At 39.4% G+C, this 12,117-nt stretch overlaps 1 long non-coding RNA gene across 1 annotated transcript in view; it reads right to left on the bottom strand.

Moving 5' to 3' along the window:
* Positions 1–4,984: 4,984 nt before the first annotated feature.
* Positions 4,985–12,117, bottom strand: part of LOC105550855 — an 18,086-nt gene continuing 10,953 nt past the window's right edge. Inside the window, exon 2 of the long non-coding RNA XR_001007786.1 lies at positions 4,985–5,308. This is a non-coding gene — a long non-coding RNA (uncharacterized LOC105550855). The remainder of the gene's footprint in view (positions 5,309–12,117) is intronic.

Below are 12,117 nucleotides of genomic sequence, written 5' to 3'. Positions count from 1 at the left end.
AGGCATGGTGGCTCACATCTGTAATCCCAGCACTTTGGGAGGCCGAGGCGGGTGGATCACTTGAGGCCAGGAGTTTGAGACCAGCCTGGCCAACATAGCAAAACCCCATCTCTACTAAAAACACAAAAATTAGCTGGGTGTGGTGGCACATGCCTTTAAACCCAGCTACTTGGGAGGCTGAGGTACAAAATCCGGTTGAGCCCCGGAGGCGGAGGTTGCAGTGAGCCGAGATCACGCCACTGCACTCCAGCCTGCGCGACAGAAGGAAACTCAAAAAACAAAACAAAGCAAAAAAATAAGGTTCTGAAATTTGCACAGCTGAAAGCAGGCTGAGAAAGCTGTGCAGTCTCCAAGGACATATTCTTCAACAACCTCTTCAGGTATGGCTGTGAAAAATAGACAACGAAGAACATCCAACAGGAAAAACCCAAGAACCATGAAAAACAGTGGACAAGGGAATGCCTCAAAGGGAGTAGAACCCAGCTCTAATTACAAATTACCCCATACCCCAGGTAAGAGGAATTCACAATGCATGCCTCAGAGGATTTTATCATTGTAATGAACCAGCGAGTACTATGTGTCTCCCATTATTTTTATTTTCAAGTTAAAAATTCTTAATTGTAGCCATTTAGCCCTGTCCCTAATGAATGTATTAGGTATGTGGGAGTAGGAATGAGAATAGATGCAAATAATTTATCTCTTTAGTTCATGGGTGGCTTGACCACAAGAAGCCACTTCTATGATTGAAAGAACTGTGTGCCACTAGGAAATCCTAGAACTTGAATTGGATGCACTGACTGAATGATACTTTGAGCAGTCTCTCTTAAGATAGGGTGTATCTTATGGGTGGGAAGAAGAGTAAAACAGATGCCATTTACTAGAAGAGTGAACTATGGCAGAAATTGGCCAGACATTCAGCAAACCTTTTTTTTTTTTTCCTCCTAGACACTCAGCTAGACCATATTTCCCAGACTCCCTTTCGGTGAGGTGCAATTATATGACTTTCAGCCTATGGAATGTGGAAAGAGTGATGATTATACACCACTCTCAGGCTTGGCTTGTAAAAATCCCCCAATCATTGCTTCACTTTCTTTCCTCACAGTTGGCTGGATAGTGACACTTAAAACCACAGCAAAAGATGGCAGAGCTTCTACCAGCCTAGGTTCCTGAATCACTGCATGGAGCGTACCCCAGTCCCTGCTGACAGTTGGACTTCATGTGAGTGGGAAATTGTTATTATGTTAGGCCACTGATATTTCAGGAGTTATAGCAGTTCACTTAATACATTAATACACTTTAAACCAGAAATACCAGTTTTTAAAAGCTTTTCACCTAGAGGGAACATGTACAAACATTGGTTATGGTAGTTGGGGTTAACTTTGGTATTCACCACTTAAAAAGACAGGTAAGTATAAAAACACCCCAGAGCCTAGGAAAAAAACAAAAACAAAACAAAACAAAAAGATAGGTAAATAAAAATGAAGCATCTGGAAGCAATGTACTAGATGAATGTACAATGAGATGGATAAACCTCAAGAACATAGTGTTGATCAAAAAAAGCAACGACCAGAATTATAGATAGCAGTAGTACAATATAATTGATGTAATTTTGAAAGAAAATGGGGGAAAAAACTCACACAATACCACTGATATAAATTTAAACACATAAATACACGAAATAGTATTATATATTTTTCAAAGATACACACATATCCAAGGATATATACCAAACATGTCAGGGAAGCAGAATGGGTCTGGGAGTCAACTGAATGGGAAAAAAAAGAAAAGAAAGGGAATATTGCAGAAACAATGATTGACTCAATTTTCTGTATTTACATGTGATAGATGCTACAATATGCCACCCAGATTTCTTCCCCAGGAATGGAAGGTTTGTTCCCCCAGCTGCTAAAGTGCTGCAGGAAGGCAGTCCTCAACTCTCAGTCTTCTTTGGGGATTGCTATGGCAAAAGAAAACTGGAGGTCCAAGATGATACCTCCTTCCAAGAGTAGCTCATATACAATGATTGAGAGGTGCCTGTTCTTGCTTGAACTGGGGACAATTTTGAAGGGCCATCCCAGATCCAGAGCTTGTCATCAGGTTGATTGATTGATTACACTTCAACTTCTCCCTCTACCCAATTCTGCTTTCTTTCCTTCCCTTCCACAAGTGCTGATCCCAAGACCACTCCCTAATAAATGGCTTGCATACTAGTCTCCATCTCTTCTTCAACTGTATCTCCACCTCTTCTTCCTGAAGCATCATGCTGTGACACAAACATTAATGTATGTTCGTGTATCTTAACCTTTGTTGCTATATATTTCCCTTCTGCTCACCTCTATTTTTCAAGTTTATAGCAACATTTTGTGAAAATAAATAAATATGAAAGTTTTTACAAAATATCATGAGAATGTATTTTGAGAATAATATCAGCTTTAGCAATAACAAAACATGCTAGAATTTGTGCCATGAACATAAAATAGCTAAAAGTACCCCTAGCCATTGAAAAGAAAAGATATCATCCTCATTTATCAAGAAAACTTAAAGGAATACAAATGATGAAAAAATAAATAGACATGTAATCAGTTCCCATTAGGTAGAAAGTTAAATGCCAAACCAAAGCTTCCTCACTAAATCAGTTGTGCAGTTGTGTTATTTCCAAACTCCTACAACATCACACATGAATAGAAGTCACTTAGAAACCTCTCTAATTTCCTTAATACTTGTTCATTTAATTCACCTGCCTAGACTGTTGTTCTCTTGTGAGCTTTTGATGAGCTTTCAATCTTACGGGTTCCTATGTTTGACAAGTGTACCCTACAACTAACTGTGTTATTAGCTTCCCAAGGCTGCTGTAATAAAGTGCCATAAATCTGGTGGTTTATAACAAGAGAAATTTATTCTCTCACATTTATGGCAATGAAAAGTTCAAAATCGGCCAGGCGCAGTGTCTCACGCCTGTAATCCCATCACTTTGGGAGGCCAAGGCGGGCAGATTACCTGAGGTTGGGAGTTTGAAAGCAGCCTGACCAACATGGAGACACCCAGTCTCTACCAAAAATACAAAATTAGCCGGGCGTGGTGGTGCATGCCTGTAATCCCAGGTATTAGGGAGACTGAGGCAGAAGAATCGCTTGAACCCGGGAGGCGGAGGTTGCGGTGAGCCAAGATCATACCATTGCACTCCAGCCTGGGCAACAAGAGCGAAACCTCCGTCTCTCAAAAAAAAAAAAAAAAAAAAGAAAGAAAAGAAAAGTTCAAAATCAAGGTGTCAGCAGGGCCATGCTCTGTCTGAAACACTTTATGGCAGAATTCTTCCTTTCCTATTCTAGCTTCTAGCGGTTGCCAGCAATCCTCACATGAGTTTCTCCCTGTGTGCCCTCTCCTTTTCCTTTAATGTAATCATAAATGCAGTGATTACATTTACGGCCCACCCTAATCTGATATGACTTCATCTTAATATACATCTTAATTACATTTGCAAAGATCCGATTTCCAAATAAGGTCCCATTCTGAGGTGCCAGGTAGATATGAATTTGCGAGGGACACTATTCAACCCAGTAAAGTTTGCCCTCTGCTTCCCCAAAACTCACACCCATCCCATGCACAAAATACATTCACCCCATCGCCATATCCTCAAAAGTCTTAACCCATTCCAGGATTAACTCTAAATTCAAAATCTCCGCTAAACATCCACCCAGTAAAGTTTCAAATATCATTACCTATATAATCTTAACCAAGTATGGGTGAAACTCTGGGTATGGTCCATCTCAGGGCAAAATTATTCTCCATCCACAGATTTGTGAAACTAGAAAACAAGTTCCCTGCTTCCAGAATACACTGATAGAACAGGCACAGGCCAGATATTCCCATTCCTAAACTAAAAAAATTGGAAGAAATGAAGGACTTACTTGTCTATAGCAAGTTCACAACCCAGCAGTGTAAATTCCCTTGGGTTTCAAAGCCTGAGAGTAATCCTTTGTGGCTTGATGCTATGTCCTCTGGGCCCTCTGTGGCAGGAACTCCTTTCTCTCTGACCTCTGCATCCATGGCTCTGCCCGCAAAAGTCATTCCTCCTTCACTTTGTCTTGTCTCTGTCCCTTTCAGTTCAGGCTGGTAGTGTTTCTGCTGGTATAAAATTCTCAAAAACATTATAAGTCTTTCACAAATGTCAAGGAGTCTCACATTGTTAGACATCAAGGTGCTCCATGGGTCCTTCCTGGATAACCCCATCTTTATTGCAGGCTGTTACTGAGATGGTTGATTGGATCCCTAAATCACACACCTAATGTCTACAGGAAACAGCTGTCTGCTGCACCTTAGCCCTTTTTCATAGCATGCTATTTGGATAGTGTAAGAATCTTCCAAATGATCAACTCTTGGTTTCTTTTTCCTAAACAGTGCATTTCTCAATGTATTTCTTTCTTCTCTCATCTTACTGTAAGCAGCAAAGAGAAATCTGGCTGCACCTTTCATACTTTGCCTGGAAATCTCCTAAGTCAAATTTCCAAGTTCTTCTTTTACAAGTTCTACTTTTCACCAAACAGTAGAGCATAATTCAGCCAAGTTTTCTGCCACTTTATGACAAGGATTGCCTTTTCTCTAGTGTCCAAGAATATGTTTCCCATTTATATCTGGGACTTCACCAGAAGCACCTTTATTGCTCATATTTCTAGAAACATTCTTTTAGAGGTAATATATATATGCCTTAACACAATAGAAGCTTTCTCCATAGCTCTCCTTCCTTCTTTCTGAGCCCTAACCAGAAGCTCCTTAAACTTCAATACTTCTACCAACAATCTCTTCAAGGCAACCCAGGCTTTTTCTGGCATGCACCTAAAAATTCTCCCAGCCTCTACCCACTACCGAGTTCCAAAGCCACTTCCACATTTTTAGGTGTTTGCTACAGCAGCATCTCACTTCCCAGTACTATCATGTTTATTAGTTTCCCAGGGCTGCCATAACAAAAGACCACAAACTAGGTGGCTTATAACAACAGAAATTTATTCTCTCACAATTCTAGAAGCTTGAAGCGTATAATTAAGGTGTTGGCAGGGCTGCGCTCTCTCTGAAGGCTCTAGGAAAAGACACTTTCTTGCCTCTTTCAGCTTCTGGTGATTGCCAGCAATCCTTAGTGTTCCTAGGCTTGAAGATGCATCACTCCAATCTCTGTCTCCATCCTTCATGGCCACATTCTGAGGTGCTGGGTGGATATGAATATCCAACACATTTCAATCTGGTATAGTCTTTTTCTGCCGCCTTCCTATTTCTGTTTTAACTCACTGTCTCTGAGTCCAAGCTGTTCAATTCCCTTTATAATGAAGAGAAAAATGAATGTTGGCAAGGGAAAGTATTCTGTTTAAAGTTAAGAAAACTACTTGCCAGAGTCAGTCCTATAGTTGCTTTAATTATATGTATAAGTACCCCTGGAGTTATTTGTTGTATGTTTGTTTGTTTAGGGTGTTTGCTGCAAGCACCCACTGGTTCCACACAATCTTTTCTGGATTCTGTTAGCTACTATTCTACTCAGGAATTTTACATCTATGTTCATGAGTGAAATTGGCCTGTAATTTCTCTTTTTTGTTTCTTTCTTTGTCTGCTTTGGTTATACTAGCTTCATAGACTTAGGAAGCATTTCCTCTTTTTCTAGTCTCTGGAAGAGTTTGAACAAGATTGGAATAATCTATTCAATGACAGTTTGGTAGAATTTTTCTGAACAATTCTTTGGGTTCATTGTTTACTTTGTGGAAAAAAAATTAAATTATTGATTGGGTTTGACATTAGAATATCCGTAAACATAATTGATTATGTGAACAGAAGAACAACAAAAAAAAAAACCACATCTCAATAAGTGTAGAAAAAAAGCATTTAGGCTGGACACGGTGGCTCACGCCTGTAATCCCAGAACTTTGGGAGGCCAAGGCAGGCAGATCACAAGGTCAGGAGTTCAAGACCAGCCTGACCAACATGGTTAAACCCCATCTCTACTAAAAATGCAAAAATTAGCCAGGCATGGTGGCACACACCTTTAATCCCAGCTACTCAGAAGGCTGAGGCAGGAGAATTGCTTGAACCTGGGAGGCGAAGGGTTGCAGTGGGCCGAGATGGCACCACTGCTCTCCAGCCTGGGTGACAGAGAGAGATTCCATCTCAAAAAAAAAAAAAAAAAAAAAAACGAAAAAGAAAAAAAGCATTTAATAAAATTCAACATCTGATTATGTTTCAACATCTATTCATAACTACTAAAACATTACCAAAGCTAATGTTTTTTTAAAACATCAAACCTGAGCATAGTGGCACATGCCTGTAGTCCCAGCTGCTAGGGAGGCTGAAGTAGAAGGATCACTTAAGCCCAGGAGTTCAAGGCTGCAGTGAGCTATGATGGCACCACTACACTCCACGTTTGGCAACAGAGTGAGGGTCTCGCTATAGTAAAAAGAAAACAGACAAAAAAAAAAAAGAAAAACATCATTCTCAGTAGTGAAACTTAGCTGTTTTTTAAAAAATCAGAACATGACAAGCATGCCCAACGTTAATACTTTTACTTATTTGAGGTCTTAACCAACCCAGCAAGGCCTAGCATTGGAAAAGGAGAAATTTTTTCCACATATTCACATTCACAGACGATAAGACTGTCTAGAACACCCAAAACAATAGACAAGTTATTGGAAACAATGAGAGAGTTTGGCAAAATGGCTCGCTCGCTCTCTCTCCCTTTCTCTCTCTCTCTATATATGAAACAATCCCTTCCCTTCCACATATATATATATAAAATATATAATTTCTACACCCCACCAAAAAATAATTCAAAAATATAATGTTAAAGTCTTTATTATACAACTTTTCAAACATACACAAAAATTGGAAGAATAGTATAATGAACTCTCACATACCCATTACCCAGCTTCGTTTCAACAATTATCAACACTTGGCCATTCGTCTTTCATCTCCCCCAACTTTTTAAATGAACTACTTAAAATTAAAAATAGTGACATTATATCATATAAACTATTTTAAACAAATGTCATGTCACCTTACCAGTAAATGCATATGAGTTTCTAATGAAGGCTTTTCATTTTTATCATAATGAACACAATTTTAGCATATAACCTAATCAAATTAACTCTAATACCTTAATATCATCTAATATCCAGTACAAATTAAAATGTATCAAAGTGCTTCAAAAATATATTTTACACTGGTTTGATAAGCCATACTTTTATTTTTTTACCATTTATTATAGCAATAAAAGAAGGAGATGTGAGACCTATGTGAAGGAAACTGTAAAACTTTACTGAAATTCTTTAAAGAAGAAAATGAATGAAGAGATATGCCATGTTCAATGATGACAGGACTCAATATCTTTAAAATCACAATAGTGAACTATAAATTCAGTGCAAGTCTCGTCAGCATTCAAATGGGGTTTTCAAAGAACCTGAGCCTCTGATTCCAAAATTTATATGGGAGATCAATATCTCAAGAAAATCAAAGAAGAATATAGTGGAAGATTTGCCCTACCATATAACAAAACTTATTATAAAGAGTATTAAGATAGTATGGTATAGGAGGAAGAATCTATAGATCAAAGATCAATCAGTGGAATGAAATAGAGTCCAGAAACAGAGTTATGAATATATGGAAGCTTGATGTGGCACTGCAGCTCTCTTCTTAAATGAGGAAACACTTACTAGGTGGTACAAGGACTATTTTTTATTCTCCTGGGGAAAAAATAAAAGAAATTGAATATCACACTATAACCCAAAATCAAGTCCATAAAGATTAAGAATTTAAATGGTAAAAGCAAAAATTTGAACTTTTAGAAGAAAATATAATACCTTTACAACCTTGAGGTAAGGGAGAATTCATAAATAAACTCTTGATTAAAGGATGTACAAATTTAACTATATTTGTACTATAAAAGATATTCAGACATCTTTTCATTGAGGAAGTAAAAAAACAAACTACAAACTTGGAGAAGATATTTTTCAACACATATAACTGATACAAGATTAATATCCAAAATAGATACAAAATGCCTACAAATCAGTAGCAAAAGATAAACAACATAACACAAAAATGGGCAAAAAAAAAAAAATAAGCATTTTACCACAAGGAAATACAAATAGACCATAAACATAAGAAAAGATATTACTGTGTTTTGAATGATGTTATTGCATCCAAAATTCATGTTAAAACTTAATCCCTAATGCTGCAGTATTAAGAGGTGTGGCATTTGGTAGGTGATTAAGTCATGATCAATCTTAACCTCTTGAATGGTATTAACACCTTATTAAAGAGCTCATGATTGAAGGGACTGTTCTGTCTTTCCACCTTCACACAGTGCTCCTCTCCTCCAGAGGATGCAGCAACAAGGCACCATATTGGTAGCATAGAGCAGCCCTCAACAGACATCAGTCTTTTTTATTTTTTTATTTTTAGTTTTTGTGGATAGTAGGTATGTATATTTATGAGATACATGAGATATTTTGATACAGGCATGCAATGCATAATAATCACATCATAGAAAATGGGGTATCTAACCTCTCAAGCATTTATCCTTTGTGTTACAATCCAATTATGCTTTTAGTTATTTTTAAATGTACAACTAAATTATTATTAACTACAGTCACCCTGTTGTGCTACCAAATACTAGACCTTATTATTTTTTTCTGTACTCATTAACCATCCCTTTCTCCTCCCCCGACTCCCCTCCCCCCACCAAATACCAATCTTGCCAACATCTTGAACTTCCCAGACTCTGGAACTGTGGGAAATAAATTTATATGGTTTATAAATTGCCCAATCTCTCAGGGATTTTCTTATAGCAGCACAAACAGGCTAAGATACTTGATTTTATTTGCTTTTCTTTTTAAACCATATTCGCCTTTTTTTTTTTTTTGAGACAGGATCTCACTCTGTCACCCAGGCTGGAGTGTAGTGGTGACATCATGGCTCATTGCAGCCTCAAACTCCTAGGCTCAGAAGATCCTCCCATCTCAGCCTCCTGAGTAGTTGGGACTATAGGCACACACCACCCCACTTGGATGATGTTTTTATTTTTTGTAAAGACTATCTTGCCCAGGCTCTGTATTAACCATTTTTAAGTACAGGCATGCCTCAGAGATATTGTAAATTTGGTTCCAGATCACCATAATAAAGCAAATATTACAATAAAGGGAAATCACATGACTTTTTTTGTTTCTCATTGCACATAAAAGTTATGTTTACATTATACTGCAGTCTATTAACTGTGCAATAGCATTATGTCTAAAAAATCAATGTGCATACCTTAATTTTAAAATATTTGGAGGAGGCAACAGATGCTTCCACTGATTATTCTCCCCAGAAAAACGCCAAATTTAACAACTATTTACAGAAAAAAGCACCTCCATAAGAACCAAAAATCAAGTGAGTTATCACAGTACCTGGTTTTTAACTTCATATCTCTGAAAGAGGCACTGAAGAGGGTAGGAAAGACAGTCTTAAATTGCTGACACCACCCCTTTCCCATCTCTTGCACAGAGAGAGAATCTGTGTGCTTAGGGGTCAGGAGGAGTACAGCAATTGTAGGATGTTGCATTGGAACTCAGTGCTGTCAACACTGTGCAGAACTCAGCTGACACCCACGGAGGCAGCACTGAGATGAGCCCTAGCCAGAGGGAAATCATGCATCCCAGGGGTCAGAACCTGAGTTTCCACAAGCCTCACCTCCATGGGCTACAGTGCCCTGCGGTTCTAAGTAAACTTGAAAGGCAGTCTAGGCCATAAGGACTGCAACTCCTAGGCAAGTCATAGTGCTGTGCTGGGCTTGAAGCCAGTGGACATGGAGGGACATGCAACCTAGTGAGACACAGCCAAGGTAGCTAAGGGAATGGTTGCACCACCACTCCCCCTATCCCAGGCAGCATAGTTTGCAGCTTCAAAAGTGAGCCCTTCCTTCTGTCTGAGGAGAGGAAAGGGAAGAGCAAAGACAACTTTGTCCTGTGACTTGGATATCAGCTCAGTCTCAATAAGATAGGGTACTGGGCAGAGTCCTAAGGCATCTAGCTCCCAGACAGCATTTCTAGACACACCCTGGGAAGAAGGGAACCCACTGCCTTGAAGAGAAGGACTCAGGCCTGGCATGATTCACCACCTGCTGACTAAAGAGCCTTTGGGCCCTGAATAATCAGCAGCGGCAACCAGGTAGAACACACCATGGGCCTTGGGTGAGACTCTCAGATGTGCTGACTTGTGGTGTGACCCAGCACATTCACAGCCGTGATGACAAAAAGGAGAGACTCCTTCTGCTTGAGGAAAGCAAAGGGAAGAGTAACAGGGACTTCGTCTTGCAGCTTAGATACCAGCTCAACCACAGTGGGGTAGAGCACCAAGTGGTAGGCTCATGGGATTCCTGATTCCAGGCCTTGGTTTTTGGCAGGTGTTTTAGACCTACCCTGGGACAGAAGGGAACCCACTTCCCTAAAGGGTGAGTCCCAGGTCTGGCAGCATTCACCACAGCTGACTGAAGAGCCTTTGGGCCTTAAGGGAACATCGATGATAGTGTGGGAGTACTCCTCATGGGCTTGTGCTGGTGGTGACTGAGGGGACAGACTCCTGTGCCTGGGGAAAGGAGAGGGAAGAGTAGGAAGGACTATGTCTTGTGGTTTGGGTGCCAGCTCAGCTGTAGTGGAATAGAGCACCAGGTACCTATCTCGAGTTTCCAACCCCAGACCCTGGCTCTGAGACAGCATTTCTGGACCCACCTAGGGTCTAAGGGAACTCATTGCCCTGAAGGGAGGGACACAGCCTAACTGCCTTTGCCATCTGCTGACTATAGAGCCCTAGGGCCTTGAGCAAACATAGGCAGTAGCCCGGGAGTAGGTACAATGGGCCTTGGGTGAGACCTAGTGCTATGTTGGCTTCAGGTCTGACCTAGTGCAGTCCCAGTGGTGGTGATCACAGTCGTGCTTGTATCACCCCTCCCCTAGATCCAGGCAGCTCAGCACAGAGAGAGCAACTGTATTTGTTTGGGAGGAAGTCAAAGAACAAGAGTGTCTACATGATAATCCAGAAAATTCTTCCAGATTTTATCCAAGATCACCAACATTGTCCCTCTGTGACTATGCAAGAACCACATTGTTACTGGGCTTGGGGTCCCCCCTAATGCAGATATGGTTGCAGTGACCAAAAACTTAGATCACAATACTCAAGTCTCTTTGAATACCTGGAAAGCTTTCCAGAGGTGGGTACAAGCAAGCCTAGATTGCAAATACTACAATAAATACCTAACTCTTCAATGCTCAGAAACCAACAAACATTCACAAGAATCAAGGAAAACATGGCCTCACCAAACAAACTAAATAAGGTACTATGGTCCAATCCTGGAAAGACAGAGATATGTGATCCTTCAGACAGAGACTTCAAAATAGTGCGTTGAAGAAACAAAGAAGTTCAAGATGAATTCAAGAGACAGAATTCAGAATCCTATCAGATAAAATTAACAAATACATTTAAATAATTAAAAAGAATCAAGCAGAAATTTTGGAGTTTAAAAATGCAATTGACATATTGTAGAATGAATCAGAGTCTCTTAACAGCAGAACTGATCAAGCAGAAGGAAGAATTGGTGAGCTTGAAGACAGGTTATTTGAAAATGCGCAGCCAAAAGAGACAAAAAAGAAAAGAATATAAAAGGATGAAGCATACCTACAAGACCTAGGACATAGCCTTAACAGTGCAAATCAAAGAGTTATTGAATTTAAAGAGGAGGCAGAGACAGAAATAAGGCTAGAAAGTTTATTCAAAGGAATAATAACAGAGGACTTCCCAAACCTAGAAAAAGATATTAATATTCAAGTATAAGATGATTATAGAACAACAAGCAGATTTAACACAAGACTCCTAAAGGGATTTAATAATCAAACTCCCAAAGGTGAAGGATAAAGAAAGGATCCTAAAAGCAGAAGAAAAAAGAGGAAAGAAAGAAAGAAAGAAAGAGAGAGAGAGAGAGAGAGAAAGAGAAAGAGAGAGAGAGAGAGAGAGAAAGAAAGAAAGAAAGAAAGAAAGAAAGAAAGAAAGAAAGAAAGAAAGAAAGAAAGAAAGAAAGAAAGAAAGAAAGAAAGAAAGAAAAGAAAGAAA

Source organism: Mandrillus leucophaeus, unplaced genomic scaffold (assembly GCF_000951045.1).
Source record: "Mandrillus leucophaeus isolate KB7577 unplaced genomic scaffold, Mleu.le_1.0 Scaffold1133, whole genome shotgun sequence".
Classification (NCBI taxonomy): Eukaryota; Metazoa; Chordata; class Mammalia; order Primates; family Cercopithecidae; genus Mandrillus; species Mandrillus leucophaeus.
Note: the sequence above shows the minus strand (reverse complement) of the source record. Positions and strands in the feature narration are given on the sequence as shown.